Genomic DNA, 24,652 nt, shown 5'->3' on the forward strand with positions numbered 1-24,652 from the left:
CTGTGTAGCCCCCTCAGATGCTTTAAGTTTAGGCTTAGCAGTTACAATGCTAATTTAATCACCATTGTGTGACTGTTGCAGCGTTCACTTCTGGGAGCTGGATGGTGGTCTCGCTCATCACCTTAGCTTTGGTGAGGATGCACTCTCGAATGTGCTTGTAAGCACATGCTACCATTGTGAAGTGGGACACCCTCACTCCGTCACAGCACCCAGCATTTGGGTAGAGAGCACAGAGCCTTGTGAAGATGGCCTCCACCACTCGGTTGCAGTCAGGCCACTGTGCAGGACTGTGAGCCCCACCAAAACACCGGCAAATTACAACAGAATACATATTATTAATGTAGGATTGTTTTCAATGTGTAGTCCTTACTATGTTATTTTTATTGTTTTATTTCCCTTTTCTATTCTGTCTGCTTTGCTTTGTGTTGTCTAGATGTTCATTTTTAATATCTGTGCATAGTTATGTTGTCTTGTTTGTTTTCTAGGTTGATGTTGAAATATAATATCAATTAATTAGGTCTCTACTGATGATGATGATGATGATGATGATGATGATGCTCAAACCCAAAGTGCTTCACAAAAAATAGACAAAATACAATAAAAACAACAAACAAACAAAATAAAAATAAAACAGCAAAAGTACAATATTAAAATAATATACTCAAAAGCAGTAAGCATCCCATGAAGAGCCTTATATGTTAAAATCAAGATTTAAAGTGCATTACAATAATCTAGCCTCAACGTAATAAAGGCATGGATAAGCCTTTCCGCATCAGACAGAGATAGAGAAGGACGTAGTCTGGCTATATTTCTGAGATGGAAAAACACAGATTTCAAGACCATTTTAATATGGGCATCGATTGATGATTGCGAATCAAAAATAACACCAAGGTTATGCACTTGTGAAGATGGAGACACATGGTTAGAATCAGTTATCAAATTTAGATTATTGAATTTATGCAAAGCTGACGGCATCCCAACAAGTAGAAGTTCAGTTTTAGACTGACTGAGTTAAGATAATTGTCATGCATCCAAACCATTATTTCTTCCAGACAGGCAGCACTACTGTATAGCCAGGGCCGTGCAGAGACCTTTGGAGGGGCAGGTGCTCAAAGTATAAAAGGGGCACATGGAACAAGGCTTTAGCGCTGCTCAAAATATCAATACAGCAATATATTGTGATGCATTCCTTGCTGATTCGCGTATCGATATGGATGATTATGTATTGATACAGCAGCAAATGCTGTGATGCAGTTTTGAAAAGGAAACAGAATGGGAAAGTTTAAAAGTTAAAAAAAATATTTTCTTTCCACCTAATAATAACTCTGGGATTAGAAAGTTGTCTTAAGTTGTCCCAACCTGATGGCTTTTTCTTCTCTGTTTTACAGAATAATTAAGAACAGCTGTTATAGTAAAAACTATAGAAAACTTATGTTTCGTACAGTACAATATAGTTTTATTATCTGATTAAAAAAAAAAAAAACATTAATTGGGGGATAGGATGATGGTGGCCATGTAAGGGGTAAGAGTGAGAAATCATCAAAAATATAAATAAAGAAACTAAAATGTGTGTGTGTGTGTGTGTGTGTGTGTGTGTGTGTGTGTGTGTGTTCATTCTGATGGCACCCACTAAAAATCACAGTGGAGGATGAGTGGTTGTAGGCACTTATAACAGAAGTTTCCTGTTGGACATGTCCCTAAAAATGTTAATGACATCATTGTCACTAGGGTCACATATCCTTCACACTGCACTTTGATGTCAGGTCAGGTATATTATTCATTTTATATTGACATTGATATTTTTACATTTATTTCCAGAGAGATATTATTGAGTTTACAGGCTAAAGTGGTCTTGCTGTTGTAAACAATGTTGCTATTATAGGGAAAAAAATGTGTGTCACATTTAAAATATAATTATATTTTAATTCATTTCTGAATTGTTTTTATTTTCATAATGATAATTCAGAGAATGAGAAAATTTGAATAAGTCTTACCAGTGTTGTGATAATTATTTTTAAGGCACTCTACGTTTTAAAAAAAATAAATAAATATTGTAATATAATAATAGTTTAGTCAATTAACATAAAAAAGAACAGACCCCTCGATGCCTGCCTGTGAAACTTTTCTCCCTCAAACAGCACGCTAACGTTACTTCTACACTACAGACTACACAACGCAATATAAACAACACATCTGAATGTTCTCACATCACATCGTTCTTGTAAAATAATAATAAGTAAATAAACTTCAAAATCACTTCGCTGAGAATGAAACACCACTTACCAGCTGCCGCGGTGTTGAAAATATCCCCTGGCAATTAAAAATGCGCGTGCGGCGTGGGGAATCGTCCCGGTCGGATGAGGTCGTCATCGTCAGGTAAAAGGTCATCATGTGGGTCATTTTATTTACGGCTAAATTATTATTAATAAATTTTACTAATATTTAGACATTCACAAAAGGTCATGTTATTACAAAAAAATAGAGGAAATTTTGCTTTGACAAAAGGGCACTTTGAGCACCAAGGGGCAAAGGGGCAGGTGCTCAAGCACCCAGCGTGCCTGTGTGTAGCAGGACTAGAATGCTACAAGCACCCCTGTTGGCAAAAGTAAGAAGGTCATTTGTGACCTAGACTAGAGCAGTCTCTGTGCTGTGTCCAGATCTAAATACAGACTGGAACGGTTGTAATAGATTGTTTTTGGACAGATATTGCTGTAGCTGGCCAACAACAACTCGCTCAAGAACCCTGGCCAGAAAGGGCAGATTCGAAATAGGCCTGTAGTTGGATAAATCTTCAGCATCTTCAGCACAGCCAGGATTTTTAAGAACTGGTGTTATAGCAGCAGTCTTAGACCCCGCTTACACTAGTGCGTTTTTGAAAACGATCCTCATCTACACTGGTGTTTCCACAGTGTTTCAGGAAATATCTCCGTAAAGATTGCAGGTCATTCTCCATGTTATTGTTTACACAGTTGTCAAGGATATGCAGAGCGAACGTGGACAGCCATGCCATTGTTTTTTAAAGTCTCAGTTTTGGTATGTTTACACTAAAATGCAATGTTTTCAAAAGTCTCCATTTTCGAGGTTTGAAAACGCCAGCGTAGTGTAAAAACAGCCGTAACCATAGCAAAAAGTGTGTGTTTCAAAACAAAAATGCACTAGTGTAAACAGGACCTTAAGGGCCACAGGAACCTGGTCAGTAGCTAAGGAATCATTAATAATTGCAGTGATAGAGGGGCATAAGCATGGTAGGCACTTTTTAGAACCTCAGTAGGCAGGGGGTTGAGAGAACATGTAAATGAACTCAAAGACATGACCAGTTTCGAAACATTATCTATACTAACAGTGACAAAATTAGAAAATGATGTTTGTTGATTGGTTTAAATAACGTCTTCAAATTAGCTGCACCTTTATTGATCATATGTGAATACAGGTGCTGGTCATATAATTTGAATATCATCAAATAGTTGATTTATTTCACTAATTCCATTCAAAAAGTGAAACTTGTATATTATATTAATTCATTACGCACAGACTGATATATTTCAAATGTTTATTTCTTTTAATTTTGATGATTATAACTAACAACTAAGGAAAATCCCAAATTCAGTATCTCAGAAAATCAGAATATTACTTAAGACCAATAAAAAGAAAGGATTTTTAGAAATCTTGGCCAACTGAAAAGTATAAGCATGTACAGCACTCAATACTTAGTTGGGGCTCCTTTTGCCTAAATTACTGCAGCAATGCAGCATGGCGTCGATCAGTCTGTGGCACAGGTGTTATGAGAGCCCAGGTTGCTCTGATAGTGGCCTTCAGCTCTTCTGCATTGTTGGGTCTGGCATATCGCATCTTCCTCTTTACAATACCCCATAGATTTTCTATGGGGTTAAGGTCAGGCGAGTTTGCTGGCCAATTATGAACAGGGATACCATGGTCCTTAAACCAGGTACTGGTAGCTTTGGCACTGTGTGCAAGTGCCAAGTCCTGTTGGAAAATGAAATCTGCATCTCCATAAAGTTGGCCAGCAGCAGGAAGCATGAAGTGCTCTAAAACTTCCTGGTATACGGCTGTGTTGACCTTGGACCTCAGAAAACACAGTGGACCATCACCAGCAGATGACATGGCACCCCAAACCATCACTGACTGTGGAAACTTTACACTGGACCTCAAGCAACGTGGATTGTGTGCATCTCCTCTCTTCCTCCAGACTCTGGGACCCTGATTTCCAAAAGCAAAATTTACTTTCATCAGAGAACATAACTCTGGACCTTTTTGACTTTAGCCCAGGTGAGATGCTTAGATGCTGTCTTTTGTTCAAGAGTGGCTTGACACAAGGAATGCGACAGCTGAAACCCATGTCTTGCATACGTCTGTGCGTAGTGGTTCTTGAAGCACTGACTCCAGTTGCAGTCCACTTTTTGTGAATCTCCCCCAAATTTTTGAATAGGTGTTGTTTCACAATAGCCTCCAGGGTGCGGTTATCCCTATTGCTTATACACTCTTTTCTACCACATCTTTTCCTTCCCTTCACCTCTCTATTAATGTACTTGGAAACAGAGCTCTGTGAACAGCCAGCCTCTTTTGTCAAGTCAGCAGTCTTCCCCATGATTGTGTAGCCTACAGAACTAGACTGAGAGACCATTTAAAGGCCTTTGCAGGTGTTTTGCGTTAATTAGCTGATTAGAGTGTGGCACCAGGTGTCTTCAATATTGAACCTTTTCACAATATTCTAATTTTCTGAGATACTGAATTTGGGATTTTCCTTAGTTGTCAGTTATAATCATCAAAATGAAAAGAAATAAACATTTAAAATATATCAGTCTGTGTGTAATGAATGAATATAGTATACAAGTTTCACTTTTTGAATGGAATTAGTGAAATAAATCAACTTTTTGATGATATTCTAATTATATGCCCAGCACCTGTAAAAGTCTATGCAGGACAGACAGCGTGGACTTCTAGGTGGTAAACGAAGGCTTTATAAAGGTTGTCGCTGACTCCCACGAGAGTCACAAATGGTGTCTCTTTGCAAGACAGATATTTGCTTCAACTTGGCTTTTTCAAACTTTTTGACTAGCCCTAACGCTATTTCCAAAACATAACGGGCCACTCAGGCCAGAATGTCGGAACTCATTTGATTTTGGCTCTACACTCTCAAAACTCGCATATCAAATGTTTCTTGAGCTTTCTTCTGATTTTGGCCTAAGCCAGGGGCATTCCAACAATTCTTCAAGCCTGTCTGCGCCACGTTTTTTGTTATCTTTCTCATTTGAAACAGGCGAATAAGGTGTCCTCTGTCCTGCAGAGACTTTTATATCTGAAAAGATAAAACGTCTACTCCTACAACCCACCGGTTAGGCACTGCTGGCATTCTAGACAGGCGCTTTAACCAACTAAGCCACAGCGCCGGGTGCTCAGCCTGGTTCAAAACTTTTGTAGCCAAAGTCTAAAAGAGGCAGCACATCATGGAATAGGTCATTTTGAGGTTTGAGGATTAATTTCCAAAACCTGAAATGTGTGCAGGCTTCTGTTCAGGGATAAGGGAATACCTCAGATCATTTCATTTTGGATCTAAACCCTCAATACTCGTGTGTCAAATGTTTTGTGAACCTGCAGTTACAGTACATCTAAACGCTGTCTCAGCTAGGAGAAACGGAAGGCAATTTTTGCCAGGTAGGTAGCCAACAATAGGTATTAGCAGATTTTGACCTACGCTAGTGGTTTTCAAACCGTTCTTGTTCTCTCCCTTTGTTTAGAACAGGTGAACTGAGCAAATGAGAATGTCTTACAAAGACATCTGAGCAAAAGAGGCAAACCACGACTCTGGTGGGACTCGAACCCACAACCTTTGAATACCTCCGTTGGCAACCTAGAAGTCCAATGCACTATCCATTGCGCCACAGAGCCACGCTTTGAAGACCTTAGAGGTTACAGGATTATTTCCAAAACCTGAGGGACATTCAGGCCTCTGTTGAAGGATGAGGGAATATCTGATATCGTTTCCTTTTGGATCTAAACTCGAGTTTTCCGGTTTTGCGCCAACGCACGCTGTCCGGCATGCAAAGACCTTCATATGGGAATATATATTAAAAAAGCACCCCCATATCATGTGGCCTAGGCACTGCTGGGATTTGAACCCAGGATCTCCTGTTTACGAGACAGGCGCTTTGACCAAGTAAGCCACAGCGCCTCTTGCTAAGCTAGATGAAATTTCTTTGCATAAAAAGCCTAAAAGAGGTAGGAGATAGCTGATTACATCATGAAAGAGGTCCCCTGGAGGTAGGAGGATTATTTCCAAAACATAACGGGCCACTCAGGCCTCAATGGAATGTCGGAACTCATTGGATTTTGGCTCTACACTCTCAATACTCGCATCTCAAATGTTTCTTGAGCTTTCTTCTGATTTTGGCCTAAGCCAGAGGCATTCCAACCATTCTTCAAGCCTGTCTGCACCACGTTTTTTTGTTATCTTTCTCATTTGAAACAGGTGAATTAACCAATTGACTGATTAGTAATGTACTCTCTGATCTGACTGGGCTGTGTCCAATAAGGAAAGCAAGAACATATGTGCTGGGTAGGCTTCTGAAAAAAAGTTTGAAAATGCCAAGTTGAAGCAAACGTCTGTCTTGCAAAGAGACAACATTCGTGCCTCTGGTGGGAGTCAGCAACAACCTTTATAAAGCCTTCGTTTACCACCTAGAAGTCCAGGCTTCTGTCCTGCAGAGACTTTTATATTTGAAAAGATCAAACGTCTACTTCTACAACCCACCAGTTAGGCACTGCTGGGATTCGAACCCAGGATTTCCTGTTTACTAGACAGGCGCTTTAACCAACTAAGCCACAGCGCCGGGTGCTCAGCCTGGTTCAAAACTTTTGTAGCCAAAGTCTAAAAGAGGCAGCACATCATGGAATAGGTCATTTTGAGGTTCGAGGATTATTTTCCAAAACCTGAAACGTGTGCAGGCTTCTGTTCAGGGATAAGGGAATACCTCAGATCATTTCATTTTGGATCTAAACTCTCAATACTCGTGTGTCAAATGTTTTGTGAACCTCCAGTTACAGTACATCTAAACACTTTCTCAGCTAGGATAAACGGAAGGCAATTTTTGCCAGGTAGGTAGCCAACAATAGGTAGTAGCAGATTTTGACCTACGCTAGTGGTTTTCAAACCGTTCTTGTTCTCTCCCTTTGTTTAGAACAGGTGAACTGAGCAAATGAGAATGTCTTACAAAGATATCTGAGCAAAAGAGGCAAACCATTACTCTGGTGGGACTCGAACCCACAACCTTTGAATACCTCCGTTGGCAACCTAGAAGTCCAATGCGCTATCCATTGTGCCAAAAACGGGGCAAAAGGGACTGCTATGGGTGGGGGAAAAGAAAAAAATGAGAAAAAACAAAGAGGAAAAGGAAAAAAAAAAAAAAGGAAAGGGAAAAAAATAAAATAAGGGAATGCATGGGAAAAAATGAATGGAAATTGAGTGGGGTTACTTTTGTCTTTTAATTAGTTCTCTTCATATTTTCACTTTCAACAAGTTACTGAAAAGTGAAAAGTAAATATTTGGACATTTTACCTTATCACAAAACAATTCCTTTATATTAATTTTTGTCAAATTGAAAGAAAACATTCAACACTTACTTCCACAAATACAGTTTATTCCAAAAGCTTAAATATGACATACGTGTGTGTATATTATAATAAAAAGTATATATAATAATAAAAAGTATATATAATAATAAAAAGATATATATATATATATATATATATATATATATAAAAACATAATAGTTACAAATATTATACATTTACTACCACAAATGGTTTATTATTAAGAAAACAAAACTAGTGCAAATATATACAAATTGGATATAATAATAATAATAATAATAATAATAATAATAATAATAATAATAATAATAATAATAATAATAATAACTCTTCCACAAATATTTTAATTCTTATAATACAAAATGCAAATATCTACATGTAATAATAATAATAATAATAATAATAATAATAATCACTTCCACAAAGTTTATTCCAAGAGCTTGAATAAGTCATTTAAATAGCTATATATAATAATTAAAATAAAATATGTTTACAAATATGGTTTAATAATAAAATGTACAAACAATAGTAATGATAAGAGTAATTATGCACACATACATACATGCATATAAATATTAAAATAAAAAAATAAATAAATTAAAAAATACAACAATTTTTAAGAGCTTTCCTTCAAATTCTAATTTTACTTAGTGCACTTAATGCACTAACACCACCGAATCAACCGAATGTATTATGTATGAAAGTAAAGACAAAAAGCCTAAAGAGAGTCTTTCCACTCTGTAATGGTCTGGCCACATGTTTTACACTGATAATGGTAGTGCTCTTTTGTGTGACGCTTCTTTGGTGGCTCCCCTCTCGCCACACGCTCTTGATCCTCAAGTGCTGCCTTGTGCAGTCTCCATGCACGCTGACGGTTCTGGGGAGGTGGTGGAGCTGATGACTGTTGGCCCGGTGGATTGGAAGACCATCCCTGAGAGTGTGGTGGAGCTGATGACTGCTGGCCCAGCGGAAGGGACGACCATCCCTGAGAGTGCGGTGGAGCTGATGGCTGTTGACCGGGTGGATTGGAAGACCATCCCTGAGAGTGTGGTGGAGTTGATGACTGCTGGCCCAGCGGAAGGGACGACCATCCCTGAGAGTGCGGTGGAGCTGATGGCTTTTGACCGGGTGGATTGGAAGACCATCCCTGAGAGTGTGGTGGAGCTGATGACTGCTGGCCCAGCGGAAGGGACGACCATCCCTGAGAGTGCGGTGGAGCTGATGGCTGTTGACCCGGTGGAAGGGAAGACCAATCCTGAGAGTGTGGTGGAGCTGATGACTGTTGGCCCAGCGGAAGGGACGACCATCCTTGATAGTGCAGTGGAGCTGATGGCTGTTGGCCCGGTGGAAAGGACGACCAATGCTGAGAGTGTGGTGGAAAAGACCAATCAGAATACCCAGGCCAGGTATGCCACCCTGGAAAGTGCTGGGCCCCAGGCCAGAAAAAATGTTTGTCTGCTGCAGTAGTATAGTCTGTGCCAGATCCTAGCCCAGTGTCTGTGTATGTAATGGAAGACACTGCAGTTCCAGTTCGTGCACACTTACGTTGGCGAATAACTGCCTCACCCTCTCGATTTTCAGGCTCCTGGAACTCAATGGCAACATGTCCATGTTGAACAGGTGCAGATGGGAGCTCTCTAGGCTTTGGCAGTGGCTCCTTTGCCAAACCAACAGGCTGGGGAAGCTTCACACCTTGTAGCAAGGTGTCCCGGTCAGTTCTTTTCTGTCTGTCAAGAAGCCTCTCAAAGAAAAACAAACAATTAGTTTGAAGACAGCACAACTGTTTTTAAAATTGCAACTTTACCTACATTACATTCACAAAACATAGCAAATCTCTACTGACTGATAAAGGTGACACAAATGTGGGGTAAGCTATATTTCAAAAACACTGTTTGAAAGTCAGATCGACACTGACACCAACAATCAGTGGCCAATCAGCATTAAGGGGCATATGACAGTCGAGGAGTGTCGTTCATTCATCATTATTTTGTTGCACATCAGCTGTGATAAACAGACTGAGACAAAATGAGACCAGACTGAAAAAAATGTGTACATTTAATGTATGTAACATACAAATACATTTGGAACCAATGATAATTCAATAGATTTATTATTTCTGAAGTGCAGTTTTTCATAGGAATCTTATTACTGACGTGAATTAAACTCACCATGAAGACACTGTGGTGTTGTTTATAGTGACTAGCACCAAGTTGGTCTGGTCCAGTAGCTCTCTGCAGTCTTCAAGAAGCTGTTTGATGTAACTGTACGTCATCACTATCGCCTGAGGAATGGGAAATGTTTTGCCCTTGTTGTCTTTAGGCCTATTCCTGGCTTCCCTGAACTCCTTCAGAAGCTTGAGGGCGACGCATTCTGAAACCCTTTTCACATCAGGCCTCTGGGCAGCCTGGCCATGAGTCATGAACAGTCTGTGTATAAAAAGATGCATTGATTGTATTATGTATTATTGTATTAAGTATTCTATGGTTCATTATAGCTTTGTAAACATATAGACTAACTAGGTTTTTGAATTTTATGGCAATAATGAATAGACTTTAGATGGATAGGCAAGGCAAAGGCAAGGCAAGTTTATTTGTATAGCACATTTCATACACAATGGTAATTCAAAGTGCTTTACATAAAAAAAGAATAATAAAAATAGAACATAAGGAATAGAAATAACAGTAAAAACAGAGAATTTTGCTATCTGGATGGAAGAGCTAGGAAGTCTCAGGGAGTTTTTTGTTGTTGTCGTCCATCAGAGTTGGATCTAAACGGATCTATTCATCAGAGCAGATCAGAATGGATCTTCCTCATCCAACAGGACTGCTACCTGTTAGGGCACTTCAAACTGATAAACATAGTTTCAATCTCCCCTTTTGTCAAGACACCTCAAACTGCACCACACAGCCCTAATCCCCCTTCCGGAGACATCTTACCCATGGAACGCAGTTCAAATTTCCCCTTTGGAAATTTCCCCCTTTGGAAAGTGTCCTGACTGTAATCCAGAGATATCTTAACCATGCACCACAGCTTAAATTTCCCCATGGTTTGTCAAATTTACCAAATTTTAACCTAATCAATTTCTTCCTAATTCTCCCAGCTCTTTCAACCAGACAGCAATAATGCATTAAAAGTCAGAATAACAAGATGATACATAAAAGATATAAAATACATTAAAAATGAAATAAAAACAGGAAAAGGAATTAAAAGAATAAAAAGATAATACGTATACAATAAAGTGCAAACAGTTCGGACATAGCACAGTGCTCAATCAGCAAATGCATAGATAAAAAGATGTGTTTTGAGTCTGGATTTGAATGTGGCTACTGTTGGAGCACACCTGATCTCTTCTGGAAGCTGGTTCCAGCTGCGGCTGGCGTAACAGCTAAAAGCAGACTCTCCTTGCTTTGAGTGAACCCTGGGTATTTCTAAATGACTTGATTCTGATGATCTGAGTGATCTGTTAGGTTTATATTCTATGAGCATATCTGCAATGTATTGAGGTCCTAGGCCATTGAGTGATTTATAAACAAGTAACAGTACTTTAAAATCAATTCTAAATGCAACTGGAAGCCAGTGCAAGGACCTGAGGACTGGTGTGATGTGTTCATGTTTTCTGGTTCTGCTCAGAATCCTAGCAGCAGCGTTCTGTACGAGCTATAGACTATAGGATAGACTAAGAAACACTGAAAAAGTTCCTAGATCTCATGATTTTCACAATTCTCAAAACAGTTTGAAGTTTGTTTGTTTTTTAGCCTTACAAAAGGAATTAATTACACAGACAGCATGAAAATCAACTCAAAATCATCACTGGTGAACTACAATTTAACTCACCTCTCAGCTGCTTGCTGACCAGGGGCTGAGCCACTACGCTTCCGAGAAGCTCTCCAAGGACCTGGCAAATTTTTTTTCTTGCACTTAAGGGAATACTTGGAGGGGGACTGATCAATGGCATGCAGATACGAATACAACCGCAAGATCTCTGCTATTTCGTTGGTTGACAAAGCAGTGATAGTGCGGTTGAGGCTGACGAGGTACCCTGCCAGGTTATCCACTGCCTCCCATCCAGGAACACCCCTTGAATCACATCTACTGTCCTGAAATTGGAAACAAAAACCAAAATCCCGCATTCCGAATTGTTTTATTAACGGTTCTCTGATAAACTATTCTTCACAAATTACAAGCATCAAGTATTAGAAAACTTTACCGAAGTTGATGTGCTGGGCCCAGCGCAGGAAATGTCTTCAATATCAGGACTGTAAGAGCCACCACTTGGACCACTGGTTTCCTAGATTATTTTTAAACATTTGTAAAAGAAGAATAAATTTGAGTTTCAAAGTTGACTGTTCAAAATTTATGCTAAACAAATGTTTAACATTATTAATAATCCTCTAACATTCCTATGCAATTGTAATTACAAATGAACAAGAAAACTGACAATACCAGAGATGAGATCAATGAATCATCATGACTGCTGGAACATCCAAGGGTGTGTGCATCTATATTGATGTGTGCTGCATCACTTATTGTGACATCCAGGCACTCGTCCTCCTGAACTTCAACCTGCATCTCTGGCAAAGTGATTTCACCTTGCACCAGTGGAGAAAGCAGGTCTCCTCTGTCCGACTGTGCCAACAAGTACTCCACAGCTATACGCTCATCTGCCATAAAGAATTATTAAACATTTTGTAATGAGAGGAATATATCATATTATCATATGTAATTGATAACAAATAATCCATTAACAACACACATGAAAAGTTAAATTAAAAACAGGAGGAAAAAAAAACAAAAAACAAAACAAAAAAAAAAAACACTAAAAAAGGAAATACGTTTCAACTTCATGAACAGACACATCTTATAACTAAGAATGGGCACTTTAATAGAAATGTTCAGTAATGAAAATGGTGGTCTGACTGTTTAGCAAGCAAGCAAAGCTTTGCTATCATAATAAAATATACCATGTTGAATCTTACCAGTGGGTTTCCCAGGGGGTATGAATTCTAGCAGAAGTAAACATCCGAGGACTCTGTTGCTGAGGTCATTCATGTGGGACATTAAACGAACATCATAGATCTTAGTTAGTGATGTACCACCCATGTCCACAGCTTGACGACCTCGGTTGATGTTCCACCTAGATGCACCCTCAAGCATGTACATCTGAGTATGTACAGCATTACATCTCCACCCTGGAAGACAAAATATTTCACATGATTAAAATTATTATATAATATTTTATATATTATGAAATATAATATTTTATAATAATATAATAACCCCCCTCAGTTTCAGTTGATGTGTAAATACTTAGCTAATTGTCTAATATTTAAGCTTATTTACTTCTGACCAAAATCTGTTCAAATTTTATACCTTTAATTTGTGGCAAATTTTCTATATTGTGACAACACTTAAATACACTTACCTGGAATGAAAGTGCACTGGTGGCGATGAAAGCTTTCCAGGAAAGAGGACCCTCTACCACACCTCAGTACATCCAGAACCTTATCAGCCTTCTGTAACCCGGAGCCCAGTTTTGTGTAAAGCTGAACACCGGGTGGCTCTTGAATGCAAGGTAAGTGTTTCTGCTGCACCTCCCACACATGCGTCATGCTTTCTGGACTGATGAGGTGCAAACCAGTGGTGTCGGTCAGATCCCACATAGAGTCCAGCAGTCCTTGTATCAAGGCACGAGTTTCTTCCACTCCACGCGTCCTCCTCCTGCAGTGCTTGGCCAGCTCATTGGAGGTGATGCTTGACAGGATTTGGGCCTCTGTTGGAATATGGCCCCCATGTTTTTTTAAAAGCATGGTCTTTTTCGCTTCTTTAAGATGAGAGATGTCATCCTTGTCCCATTCAAATATACAGCTCGACAACTTGGAGCAGAACGTGCCATACAGTGGATGGTGCTCCGTTGTAAGACCAGCAGTGAACCGGCGCATGAAGTGGAAAACGTTGAGGCGCACCGTGACTTTCCATGGTCGAAACCAGTTAAGAACTGGAGTCACGCCTACACCTATGATAAACAAGCAGTGCATTTACACGTTCTCTCAATTTAATTTGCAACATTAAACAAATATGCCAATGCTGTTTTATGCAAGCTTTTGTTTACTTGATTGCAAACACCAAATCAGGGTTTTCATGCTAAAATTTCTATAGTAAATAGTTCTAAATATTCTCTTTATGAGTGCTTTTAAAAAATACATCTAGAAAAGCCATGTAAATTTCAAATTTCACTTTCCAAAATTAGTTGAAATAATGCAGATCTTTGATTTATTCTCCTTCAGAAACATGCCTGAAATGTTTGCTAATATGAATTAGAAATGCATAAATAGCATAAATGCACACACATTCCTATTAATTAAACACTTAAGGTCACAAACCTGTCTCGCTGCAGCAGTCCCGGTCAATTACAGCTGGCTCTGGCTCCCCAGCATCTTTGTATCGCTTTACGATGCCCTGACACAAGTCATCTAGGCCAGCTCCCTCACCAGTGGTTAGGACACAATTTAGGACTTGGCCAATCTCATTGCCAACATTGGTCATCCATGTAGCAGTGTCCGCAATGCCACCAGCAAGCTTTTTAGTTATCTATATGAATACATATACACATTAAAATCACTTAACATCAGTTAAAGTTAACATGCATTTCCCTCTTTTTATTTACATTTACCTTCTTGGTAGAATCCAGCTTGAGGATGCTACCATACGTTGATGTTATGACACCTTTTAGCTCATCAATGTGACTCAGGATCTCATTGGCATGTACGGTCCTAAACCACTGTGCCAGAGGTAGGGGGCAAAAAGGTGGTGGCTGCTGATAAACCACTTCAGACTGTGTCAGGGCACATCTCTTTTTGTGAAACTCGCAGTCCGTCAGATAGTCTATGGTCCGTCTTGCCCACTCCTCACTGTGTACTTCTTCAAGCGCCTGCTGCAAGAAACTGGAGCTGTTCCCTGCAGTTCTGGGCTTCAACAAAGTCACACACTTCCTGTCTAGAGCAAGCTGAGTTGTCAGAACAGCGGGAAATTTATTTCTGTGGGAGGGATCAAGTTGGTTAAGCATCTCTGAACTCCAAGGGCAGACAGGAATCATACAATTACTGCAGCGGGGGTAGTCTGCTCCAACTAAGTAGTATTTGAAGTCAATATCAATGACTTCCCTCACTTTGGTGTATATTCCTGAATGATGCATCTTCTTTTTGCACTGTGTGCATTTCAGAGGAATTCCCCACATTCTCATTGGAGCCCACAGAAACATCCGCTGTCTTAAGTAGCTACTAGGATCAGGAGGTGAAGTAGTAGGCTTGCTGGGACTTGGTGGATGAAACCAGTTTTGTGAAAACTGCTGCTTCAGTCGTCCTGTGCTGTCATATAGACACTGTGCGATCCACTTCTGGTCTGCTGGTTTAATCACTCGACAGAACTGCTTGGGGAGAAAACTCACCCAATTCACTTCTGGAGGCCTCAGGTTAATGACCGGTGATGGTGTGTGAGGTACACTTTGTGGAGCTCCTTGCTGCTCTTCAATGTAAGCAGGTGACTGTGCAAATGATGCTGTGGGAGAAGATGTTGGTTGATCCACAGATTTTCTGTCTCGGTCTGCAAGACTAGTCCAAAGATGATGATTTTCAATGTTGTGAAGCAGTCCAACTGCACCCCAGACTTTTGCACCACACTGGTCACAACTTTCTTGGACATGGTAGTCAGACAGATGTTCAGTGAAACCCTCCACATCACAACTTTACTACAAAGAGCACACTTAATTGAACTACTGCTCTGTGGGGCTGGTTTTGCACCTGCACTGGTCAGTGGTCCTACTTCCTTGGCTGTACTGCTCAGTGGTCTTGCCTGCTTTCCTGCACTACTTGGTGGTCTTGCCTGCACAACTGCACTGGTCAGTGGTCCTACTTGCTTGACTGTACTGCTCAGTGGTCTTGCCTGCTTTCCTGCACTACTTGGTGGTCTTGCCTGCACACCTGCACTGCTCAGTGGTCCTACTTGCTTGGCTGCACTGCTCGATGGTCCTACTTGCATGGCTGCACTGCTCGATGGTCCTACTTGCATGGCTGCACTGCTCGAGGTCCTACTTGCATGGCTGCACTGCTCGATGGTCCTGCTTGCATCTCTGCACTGCTCGATGGTCCTGCCTGCATCTCTGCACTGCTCAATGGTCCTACTTGCATGGCTGCACTGCTCGATGGTCCTACTTGCATGGCTGCACTGCTCGATGGTCCTACTTGCATGGCTGCACTGCTCAGTGGTCTTGCCTGCATGCCTGCACTGGTCTGTGGGCCTGTCTGCATACCTAACACTGTCTGCTGACTGTGAAAGAAATGTTAGCGTTTTCCCTAGGTCTGAAAATATTGCCAGTAAAGTCAAGCAAAATCATTTGTATTAAGCTGCATCATTTGGTACACAAAACTTTGCTGAAAAAAACAGTTGTACACAATTACTACATGCCATCTGCTGTCTGATTGATAGTTTATATTTTTAGAAAGTAAAACACCTTTAGTATAATTGTAAAAACACCCACCTTCAGGTCTTTGTGCAACAGTCTTTTTACTGTGAGTGAAATTGATATTTATATGTGTTTTATGCAAGTAGTCTGTTATTATACTGTTAAAGACCTCTTTGAATTACATTACTAGCTATGAGAAATTCATCTAGCATACTGACAGCATCTGCACTAAATTTAACAGCTTTGCAGTTTGTGCCTCTGAATAAAACTGATGTTTTTTCAAGTTTGAGCTCCATATTTCCACTATATCACAATATGAGTCAAAACCTGTTTTTATTTAATGTTGTCAAAAAGTTCAATAAACCTCTTCATATAAATATATGCCCTTTTCTGACTATTATTTTATATGTTAGGCTTTACAGTTCAAATAATGAACAATTTTCTATTATGGAAATTTAAAAAAGAAAGAAATTATTAATTAGCACCAGTCTAGGTAAAATAATCACATTTATCTCTACATACCTAATGATAACCACATTTGCAAAGGATTCGGTTCCCACAGATATCATAGACACAGGTCTGCTTGTGTGATGGGCAGTTGTTAATTCTGTCCAATTCATCCTTCCACTTCTTCACCCCTGGCTTCTTTCCTGTTGTGAAGTGGTACTTCCCTTGGGCATACTTGCACATAATGTCATGCCAGTATGAATCAGGTTTACCTGTCTTAGTCATGTCTATAAATATGAAACAACAGTGTAAATATCAGATAACTTAAGATACAAATTAAGTGAAATTTAAAGAAAAGGGTTAGGGAAAAACAAAAAAAGACGACTTTTTAGGTAGAAGGGGGTTTTGTCACATGGATGCTTGTTTGATTTTATACACATTGATGGTTGCCATATTATGTATATAGGCTATTTGTCAATTAATTTATGATAGTAGCAAAGACAATTTTTAAGCTCTATGGCAAATAGAATGAAGGATATGTTAAACTAAATTCAAATAAAGAAACTGAAAACAGTAAGAAGCAACAGATTGCATTTTATATAGTAATTATGTAGAAATTATAGAATATTATTGGTTACATACTGCTTTCGCTCACCTTAATTACCTGTTGTGCTTGAACAGAGACAAAAACTGATGAATTTTATTTTAAGCGTATTTGACTGCTTTAGAGTGAATTTTATTTGCGCTTATTATTATTATTTTTAAACGCGCTTATCAGAAAAGGCCGCGAAATGTTTTGGGTTGAATTTTTCTCACTGTTTTAACACAAAACAAAACACCACTCTGTATTTTAATATTAATCATCATAGTAATTATTATCCTCATTGATGTTTTATATTACTGCAACAAGTCTTTCCGTCTTCACTGTTGCAATGGCCACCGTGAATTATATCACTAACGTTATATCTGCCCAAACATGGCCTCTTATCTCTGAATAAGTGTTAAACCACCGAATTAAGAATAAAGATAGCTAAATTACACATGTGCAATGTAAGCAGAGTTTGAACCGTAATGTCGAACGGAGATACGTCACGAACTGCTTCTCCTTTCATGTTATATGTTAAACTGTACTTACCTGAAAGTTATCCGAAGAGTCAAATTGATTTAAAAAATGTTTTTAGTGATTAAAAATGTTTTTTTCTCGCGTGACACATGTGCATAGACTGCTACGAGTGTTTCGGGAACTGGCGCTCTTTTATGACTGTGTCACACGACTATGTTTCGGCCAATGACTGTTATGCCCCGTTCAGCCAATGGCTGTTTTGCCCCTTTGAGCACTGTTCGGAACTGTTAGGACTGAGACCATTAACTGTAAGGATTGTTAGGACTTGTGTTAGGACTTTTTCAGAATGTGTTAGGACTTACTTCGAATGTGTTAGGACCTGTAACAAATAGTTAGGAATAGTTTGGCTGTCTGGTCGCTGGAGGGTAGCGCCACAGAGCCACGCTTTGAGGGCCTTCTTAGAGTTCCAGTTTGGTGCAGATATGCAGTGCTGGGGATCCAAAGGTTTTCCTATTTGAAAAGTTTAAATGAGCACCCTCACATCTTGTGGCATAGGCACTGCTGGGATTTGAACCCAGGATCTCCTGTTTACAAGACAGGCGCTTTGACCAACTAAGCCACAGCGCCGGGTGTAAAGCCTGGTGCAAATTGGTTGGTATAAAAAGTCTAAAAGAGGCAGCCCGTCAGGAAAATAGCTGATTACATCATGAAAGAGGTCCCTTAGAGGTTACGGGATTATTTCCAAAACCTGAGGGACATTCAGGCCTCTGTTGAAGGATGAGGGAATATCTGATATCTTTTCCTTTTGGATCTAAACTCGAGTTTTCCGGTTTTGCGCCGACGCACGCTGTCCGGCACGCAAAGACCTTCATATAAGAATATATATTAAGAAAAGCACCCCCATATCATGTGGCCTAGGCACTGCTGGGATTTGAACCCAGGATCTCCTGTTTACGAGACAGGCGCTTTGACCAACTAAGCCACAGCGCCTCTTGCTAAGCTAGGTGAAATTTCTTTGCATAAAAAGCCTAAAAGAGGTAGGAGATAGCTGATTACATCATGAAAGAGGTCCCCTGGAGGTAGGAGGATTATTTCCAAAACATAACGGGCCGCTCAGGCCTCAATGGAATGTCGGAACTCATTGGATTTTGGCTCTACACTCTCAATACTCGCATCTCAAATGTTTCTTGAGCTTTCTTCTGATTTTGGCCTAAGCCAGAGGCATTCCAACCATTCTTCAAGCCTGTCTGCACCACGTTTTTTTGTTATCTTTCTCATTTGAAACAGGTGAATTAACCAATGGACTGATTAGTAACGTACTCTCTGATGTGACTGGGCTGTGTCCAATAAGGAAAACAAGAACAAATGTGCTGGGCAGGCTTCTGAAAAAAAGTTTGAAAATGCCAAGTTGAAGCAAACGTCTGTCTTGCAAAGAGACAACATTCGTGCCTCTGGTGGGAGTCAGCAACAACCTTTATAAAGCCTTCGTTTACCACCTAGAAGTCAAGGCTGTCTGTCCTGCAGAGACTTTTATATTTGAAAAGATCAAATGTCTACTCCTACAACCCACCGGTTAGGCACTGCTGGGATTCGAACCCAGGATCTCCTGTTTACTAGACAGGCGCTTTAACCAACTAAGCCACAGCGCCGGGTGCTCAGCCTGGATCAAAACTTTTGTAGCCAAAGTCTAAAAGAGGCAGCACATCATGGAATAGGTCATTTTGAGGTTTGAGGATTATTTTCCAAAACCTGAAACGTGTGCAGGCTTCTGTTCAGGGATAAGGGAATACCTCAGATCATTTCATTTTGGATCTAAACTCTCAATACTCGTGTGTCAAATGTTTTGTGAACCTCCAGTTACAGTACATCTAAACACTGTCTCAGCTAGGATAAACGGAAGGCAATTTTTGCCAGGTAGGTAGCCAACAATAGGTAGTTGCAGATTTTGACCTACGCTAGTGGTTTTCAAACCGTTCTTGTTCTCTCCCTTTGTTTAGAACAGGTGAACTGAGCAAATGAGAATGTCTTACAAAGACATCTGAGCAAAAGAGGCAAACCACGACTCTGGTGGGACTCGAACCCACAACCTTTGAATACCTCCGTTGGCAACCTAGAAGTCCAATGCGCTATCCATTGCGCCACAGAGCCACGCTTTGAGGGCCTTCTTAGAGTTCCAGTTTGGTGCAGATATGCAGTGCTGGGGATCCAAAGGTTTTCCTATTTGAAAAGTTTAAATGAGCACCCTCACATCTTGTGGCATAGGCACTGCTGGGATTTGAACCCAGGATCTCCTGTTTACAAGACAGGCGCTTTGACCAACTAAGCCACAGCGCCGGGTGTAAAGCCTGGTGCAAATTGGTTGGTATAAAAAGTCTAAAAGAGGCAGCCCGTCAGGAAAATAGCTGATTACATCATGAAAGAGGTCCCTTAGAGGTTACGGGATTATTTCCAAAACCTGAGGGACATTCAGGCCTCTGTTGAAGGATGAGGGAATATCTGATATCTTTTCCTTTTGGATCTAAACTCGAGTTTTCCGGTTTTGCGCCGACGCACGCTGTCCGGCACGCAAAGACCTTCATATAAGAATATATATTAAGAAAAGCACCCCCATATCATGTGGCCTAGGCACTGCTGGGATTTGAACCCAGGATCTCCTGTTTACGAGACAGGCGCTTTGACCAACTAAGCCACAGCGCCTCTTGCTAAGCTAGGTGAAATTTCTTTGCATAAAAAGCCTAAAAGAGGTAGGAGATAGCTGATTACATCATGAAAGAGGTCCCCTGGAGGTAGGAGGATTATTTCCAAAACATAACGGGCCGCTCAGGCCTCAATGGAATGTCGGAACTCATTGGATTTTGGCTCTACACTCTCAATACTCGCATCTCAAATGTTTCTTGAGCTTTCTTCTGATTTTGGCCTAAGCCAGAGGCATTCCAACCATTCTTCAAGCCTGTCTGCACCACGTTTTTTTGTTATCTTTCTCATTTGAAACAGGTGAATTAACCAATGGACTGATTAGTAACGTACTCTCTGATGTGACTGGGCTGTGTTCAATAAGGAAAACAAGAACAAATGTGCTGGGCAGGCTTCTGAAAAAAAGTTTGAAAATGCCAAGTTGAAGCAAACGTCTGTCTTGCAAAGAGACAACATTCGTGCCTCTGGTGGGAGTCAGCAACAACCTTTATAAAGCCTTCGTTTACCACCTAGAAGTCCAGGCTGTCTGTCCTGCAGAGACTTTTATATTTGAAAAGATCAAATGTCTACTCCTACAACCCACCGGTTAGGCACTGCTGGGATTCGAACCCAGGATCTCCTGTTTACTAGACAGGCGCTTTAACCAACTAAGCCACAGCGCCGGGTGCTCAGCCTGGATCAAAACTTTTGTAGCCAAAGTCTAAAAGAGGCAGCACATCATGGAATAGGTCATTTTGAGGTTTGAGGATTATTTTCCAAAACCTGAAACGTGTGCAGGCTTCTGTTCAGGGATAATGGAATACCTCAGATCATTTCATTTTGGATCTAAACTCTCAATACTCGTGTGTCAAATGTTTTGTGAACCTCCAGTTACAGTACATCTAAACACTGTCTCAGCTAGGATAAACGGAAGGCAATTTTTGCCAGGTAGGTAGCCAACAATAGGTAGTTGCAGATTTTGACCTACGCTAGTGGTTTTCAAACCGTTCTTGTTCTCTCCCTTTGTTTAGAACAGGTGAACTGAGCAAATGAGAATGTCTTACAAAGACATCTGAGCAAAAGAGGCAAACCACGACTCTGGTGGGACTCGAACCCACAACCTTTGAATACCTCCGTTGGCAACCTAGAAGTCCAATGCGCTATCCATTGCGCCACAGAGCCACGCTTTGAGGGCCTTCTTAGAGTTCCAGTTTGGTGCAGATATGCAGTGCTGGGGATCCAAAGGTTTTCCTATTTGAAAAGTTTAAATGAGCACCCTCACATCTTGTGGCATAGGCACTGCTGGGATTTGAACCCAGGATCTCCTGTTTACAAGACAGGCGCTTTGACCAACTAAGCCACAGCGCCGGGTGTAAAGCCTGGTGCAAATTGGTTGGTATAAAAAGTCTAAAAGAGGCAGCCCGTCAGGAAAATAGCTGATTACATCATGAAAGAGGTCCCTTAGAGGTTACGGGATTATTTCCAAAACCTGAGGGACATTCAGGCCTCTGTTGAAGGATGAGGGAATATCTGATATCTTTTCCTTTTGGATCTAAACTCGAGTTTTCCGGTTTTGCGCCGACGCACGCTGTCCGGCACGCAAAGACCTTCATATAAGAATATATATTAAGAAAAGCACCCCCATATCATGTGGCCTAGGCACTGCTGGGATTTGAACCCAGGATCTCCTGTTTACGAGACAGGCGCTTTGACCAACTAAGCCACAGCGCCTCTTGCTAAGCTAGGTGAAATTTCTTTGCATAAAAAGCCTAAAAGAGGTAGGAGATAGCTGATTACATCATGAAAGAGGTCCCCTGGAGGTAGGAGGATTATTTCCAAAACATAACGGGCCGCTCAGGCCTCAATGGAATGTCGGAACTCATTGGATTTTGGCTCTACACTCTCAATACTCGCATCTCAAATGTTTCTTGAGCTTTCTTCTGATTTTGGCCTAAGCCAGAGGCATTCCAACCATTCTTCAAGCCTGTCTGCACCACGTTTTTTTGTTATCTTTCTCATTTGAAACAGGTGAATTAACCAATGGACTGATTAGTAACGTACTCTCTGATGTGACTGGGCTGTGTTCAATAAGGAAAACAAGAACAAATGTGCTGGGCAGGCTTCTGAAAAAAAGTTTGAAAATGCCAAGTTGAAGCAAACGTCTGTCTTGCAAAGAGACAACATTCGTGCCTCTGGTGGGAGTCAGCAACAACCTTTATAAAGCCTTCGTTTACCACCTTGAAGTCAAGGCTGTCTGTCCTGCAGAGACTTTTATATTTGAAAAGATCAAATGTCTACTCCTACAACCCACCGGTTAGGCACTGCTGGGATTCGAACCCAGGATCTCCTGTTTACTAGACAGGCGCTTTAACCAACTAAGCCACAGCGCCGGGTGCTCAGCCTGGATCAAAACTTTTGTAGCCAAAGTCTAAAAGAGGCAGCACATCATGGAATAGGTCATTTTGAGGTTTGAGGATTATTTTCCAAAACCTGAAACGTGTGCAGGCTTCTGTTCAGGGATAAGGGAATACCTCAGATCATTTCATTTTGGATCTAAACTCTCAATACTCGTGTGTCAAATGTTTTGTGAACCTCCAGTTACAGTACATCTAAACACTGTCTCAGCTAGGATAAACGGAAGGCAATTTTTGCCAGGTAGGTAGCCAACAATAGGTAGTTGCAGATTTTGACCTACGCTAGTGGTTTTCAAACCGTTCTTGTTCTCTCCCTTTGTTTAGAACAGGTGAACTGAGCAAATGAGAATGTCTTACAAAGACATCTGAGCAAAAGAGGCAAACCACGACTCTGGTGGGACTCGAACCCACAACCTTTGAATACCTCCGTTGGCAACCTAGAAGTCCAATGCGCTATCCATTGCGCCACAGAGCCACGCTTTGAGGGCCTTCTTAGAGTTCCAGTTTGGTGCAGATATGCAGTGCTGGGGATCCAAAGGTTTTCCTATTTGAAAAGTTTAAATGAGCACCCTCACATCTTGTGGCATAGGCACTGCTGGGATTTGAACCCAGGATCTCCTGTTTACAAGACAGGCGCTTTGACCAACTAAGCCACAGCGCCGGGTGTAAAGCCTGGTGCAAATTGGTTGGTATAAAAAGTCTAAAAGAGGCAGCCCGTCAGGAAAATAGCTGATTACATCATGAAAGAGGTCCCTTAGAGGTTACGGGATTATTTCCAAAACCTGAGGGACATTCAGGCCTCTGTTGAAGGATGAGGGAATATCTGATATCTTTTCCTTTTGGATCTAAACTCGAGTTTTCCGGTTTTGCGCCGACGCACGCTGTCCGGCACGCAAAGACCTTCATATAAGAATATATATTAAGAAAAGCACCCCCATATCATGTGGCCTAGGCACTGCTGGGATTTGAACCCAGGATCTCCTGTTTACGAGACAGGCGCTTTGACCAACTAAGCCACAGCGCCTCTTGCTAAGCTAGGTGAAATTTCTTTGCATAAAAAGCCTAAAAGAGGTAGGAGATAGCTGATTACATCATGAAAGAGGTCCCCTGGAGGTAGGAGGATTATTTCCAAAACATAACGGGCCGCTCAGGCCTCAATGGAATGTCGGAACTCATTGGATTTTGGCTCTACACTCTCAATACTCGCATCTCAAATGTTTCTTGAGCTTTCTTCTGATTTTGGCCTAAGCCAGAGGCATTCCAACCATTCTTCAAGCCTGTCTGCACCACGTTTTTTTGTTATCTTTCTCATTTGAAACAGGTGAATTAACCAATGGACTGATTAGTAACGTACTCTCTGATGTGACTGGGCTGTGTCCAATAAGGAAAACAAGAACAAATGTGCTGGGCAGGCTTCTGAAAAAAAGTTTGAAAATGCCAAGTTGAAGCAAACGTCTGTCTTGCAAAGAGACAACATTCGTGCCTCTGGTGGGAGTCAGCAACAACCTTTATAAAGCCTTCGTTTACCACCTAGAAGTCCAGGCTGTCTGTCCTGCAGAGACTTTTATATTTGAAAAGATCAAATGTCTACTTCTTCAACCCACCGGTTAGGCACTGCTGGGATTCGAACCCAGGATCTCCTGTTTACTAGACAGGCGCTTTAACCAACTAAGCCACAGCGCCGGGTGCTCAGCTTGGATCAAAACTTTTGTAGCCAAAGTCTAAAAGAGGCAGCACATCATGGAATAGGTCATTTTGAGGTTTGAGGATTATTTTCCAAAACCTGAAACGTGTGCAGGCTTCTGTTCAGGGATAATGGAATACCTCAGATCATTTCATTTTGGATCTAAACCCTCAATACTCGTGTGTCAAATGTTTTGTGAACCTCCAGTTACAGTACATCTAAACACTGTCTCAGCTAGGATAAACGGAAGGCAATTTTTGCCAGGTAGGTAGCCAACAATAGGTAGTTGCAGATTTTGACCTACG

General features: G+C 40.9%; 18 non-coding genes across 18 annotated transcripts; all 18 read right to left on the minus strand.

Moving 5' to 3' along the window:
• Window positions 1-5,818: 5,818 nt before the first annotated feature.
• Window positions 5,819-5,907, minus strand: trnar-ucu (transfer RNA arginine (anticodon UCU)). Its single transcript is given in 2 exon segments — window positions 5,819-5,854; window positions 5,871-5,907. It is a non-coding gene; the product is annotated as a tRNA-Arg (tRNA).
• A 209-nt stretch (window positions 5,908-6,116) lies between these two features.
• On the minus strand, window positions 6,117-6,190 carry trnat-cgu (transfer RNA threonine (anticodon CGU)). The gene has a single exon. It is a non-coding gene; the product is annotated as a tRNA-Thr (tRNA).
• A 584-nt stretch (window positions 6,191-6,774) lies between these two features.
• Window positions 6,775-6,848, minus strand: trnat-agu (transfer RNA threonine (anticodon AGU)). Its single transcript has one exon. It is a non-coding gene; the product is annotated as a tRNA-Thr (tRNA).
• Window positions 6,849-18,129: 11,281 nt separating this feature from the next.
• On the minus strand, window positions 18,130-18,203 carry trnat-ugu (transfer RNA threonine (anticodon UGU)). The gene has a single exon. It is a non-coding gene; the product is annotated as a tRNA-Thr (tRNA).
• Window positions 18,204-18,492: 289 nt separating this feature from the next.
• Window positions 18,493-18,566, minus strand: trnat-cgu (transfer RNA threonine (anticodon CGU)). Its single transcript has one exon. It is a non-coding gene; the product is annotated as a tRNA-Thr (tRNA).
• Window positions 18,567-19,151: 585 nt separating this feature from the next.
• Window positions 19,152-19,225, minus strand: trnat-agu (transfer RNA threonine (anticodon AGU)). The gene has a single exon. It is a non-coding gene; the product is annotated as a tRNA-Thr (tRNA).
• Window positions 19,226-19,635: 410 nt separating this feature from the next.
• Window positions 19,636-19,724, minus strand: trnar-ucu (transfer RNA arginine (anticodon UCU)). Its single transcript is given in 2 exon segments — window positions 19,636-19,671; window positions 19,688-19,724. It is a non-coding gene; the product is annotated as a tRNA-Arg (tRNA).
• Window positions 19,725-19,836: 112 nt separating this feature from the next.
• Window positions 19,837-19,910, minus strand: trnat-ugu (transfer RNA threonine (anticodon UGU)). The gene has a single exon. It is a non-coding gene; the product is annotated as a tRNA-Thr (tRNA).
• A 289-nt stretch (window positions 19,911-20,199) lies between these two features.
• Window positions 20,200-20,273, minus strand: trnat-cgu (transfer RNA threonine (anticodon CGU)). The gene has a single exon. It is a non-coding gene; the product is annotated as a tRNA-Thr (tRNA).
• A 585-nt stretch (window positions 20,274-20,858) lies between these two features.
• On the minus strand, window positions 20,859-20,932 carry trnat-agu (transfer RNA threonine (anticodon AGU)). The gene has a single exon. It is a non-coding gene; the product is annotated as a tRNA-Thr (tRNA).
• A 410-nt stretch (window positions 20,933-21,342) lies between these two features.
• On the minus strand, window positions 21,343-21,431 carry trnar-ucu (transfer RNA arginine (anticodon UCU)). Its single transcript is given in 2 exon segments — window positions 21,343-21,378; window positions 21,395-21,431. It is a non-coding gene; the product is annotated as a tRNA-Arg (tRNA).
• Window positions 21,432-21,543: 112 nt separating this feature from the next.
• On the minus strand, window positions 21,544-21,617 carry trnat-ugu (transfer RNA threonine (anticodon UGU)). The gene has a single exon. It is a non-coding gene; the product is annotated as a tRNA-Thr (tRNA).
• Window positions 21,618-21,906: 289 nt separating this feature from the next.
• On the minus strand, window positions 21,907-21,980 carry trnat-cgu (transfer RNA threonine (anticodon CGU)). Its single transcript has one exon. It is a non-coding gene; the product is annotated as a tRNA-Thr (tRNA).
• A 585-nt stretch (window positions 21,981-22,565) lies between these two features.
• trnat-agu (transfer RNA threonine (anticodon AGU)) lies at window positions 22,566-22,639 on the minus strand. Its single transcript has one exon. It is a non-coding gene; the product is annotated as a tRNA-Thr (tRNA).
• A 410-nt stretch (window positions 22,640-23,049) lies between these two features.
• trnar-ucu (transfer RNA arginine (anticodon UCU)) lies at window positions 23,050-23,138 on the minus strand. Its single transcript is given in 2 exon segments — window positions 23,050-23,085; window positions 23,102-23,138. It is a non-coding gene; the product is annotated as a tRNA-Arg (tRNA).
• Window positions 23,139-23,250: 112 nt separating this feature from the next.
• Window positions 23,251-23,324, minus strand: trnat-ugu (transfer RNA threonine (anticodon UGU)). The gene has a single exon. It is a non-coding gene; the product is annotated as a tRNA-Thr (tRNA).
• A 289-nt stretch (window positions 23,325-23,613) lies between these two features.
• trnat-cgu (transfer RNA threonine (anticodon CGU)) lies at window positions 23,614-23,687 on the minus strand. Its single transcript has one exon. It is a non-coding gene; the product is annotated as a tRNA-Thr (tRNA).
• A 585-nt stretch (window positions 23,688-24,272) lies between these two features.
• On the minus strand, window positions 24,273-24,346 carry trnat-agu (transfer RNA threonine (anticodon AGU)). Its single transcript has one exon. It is a non-coding gene; the product is annotated as a tRNA-Thr (tRNA).
• Between the last annotated feature and the right edge of the window lie 306 nt (window positions 24,347-24,652).

Source organism: Chanodichthys erythropterus, chromosome 17 (genome assembly GCF_024489055.1).
Source record: "Chanodichthys erythropterus isolate Z2021 chromosome 17, ASM2448905v1, whole genome shotgun sequence".
NCBI lineage: Eukaryota > Metazoa > Chordata > Actinopteri > Cypriniformes > Xenocyprididae > Chanodichthys > Chanodichthys erythropterus.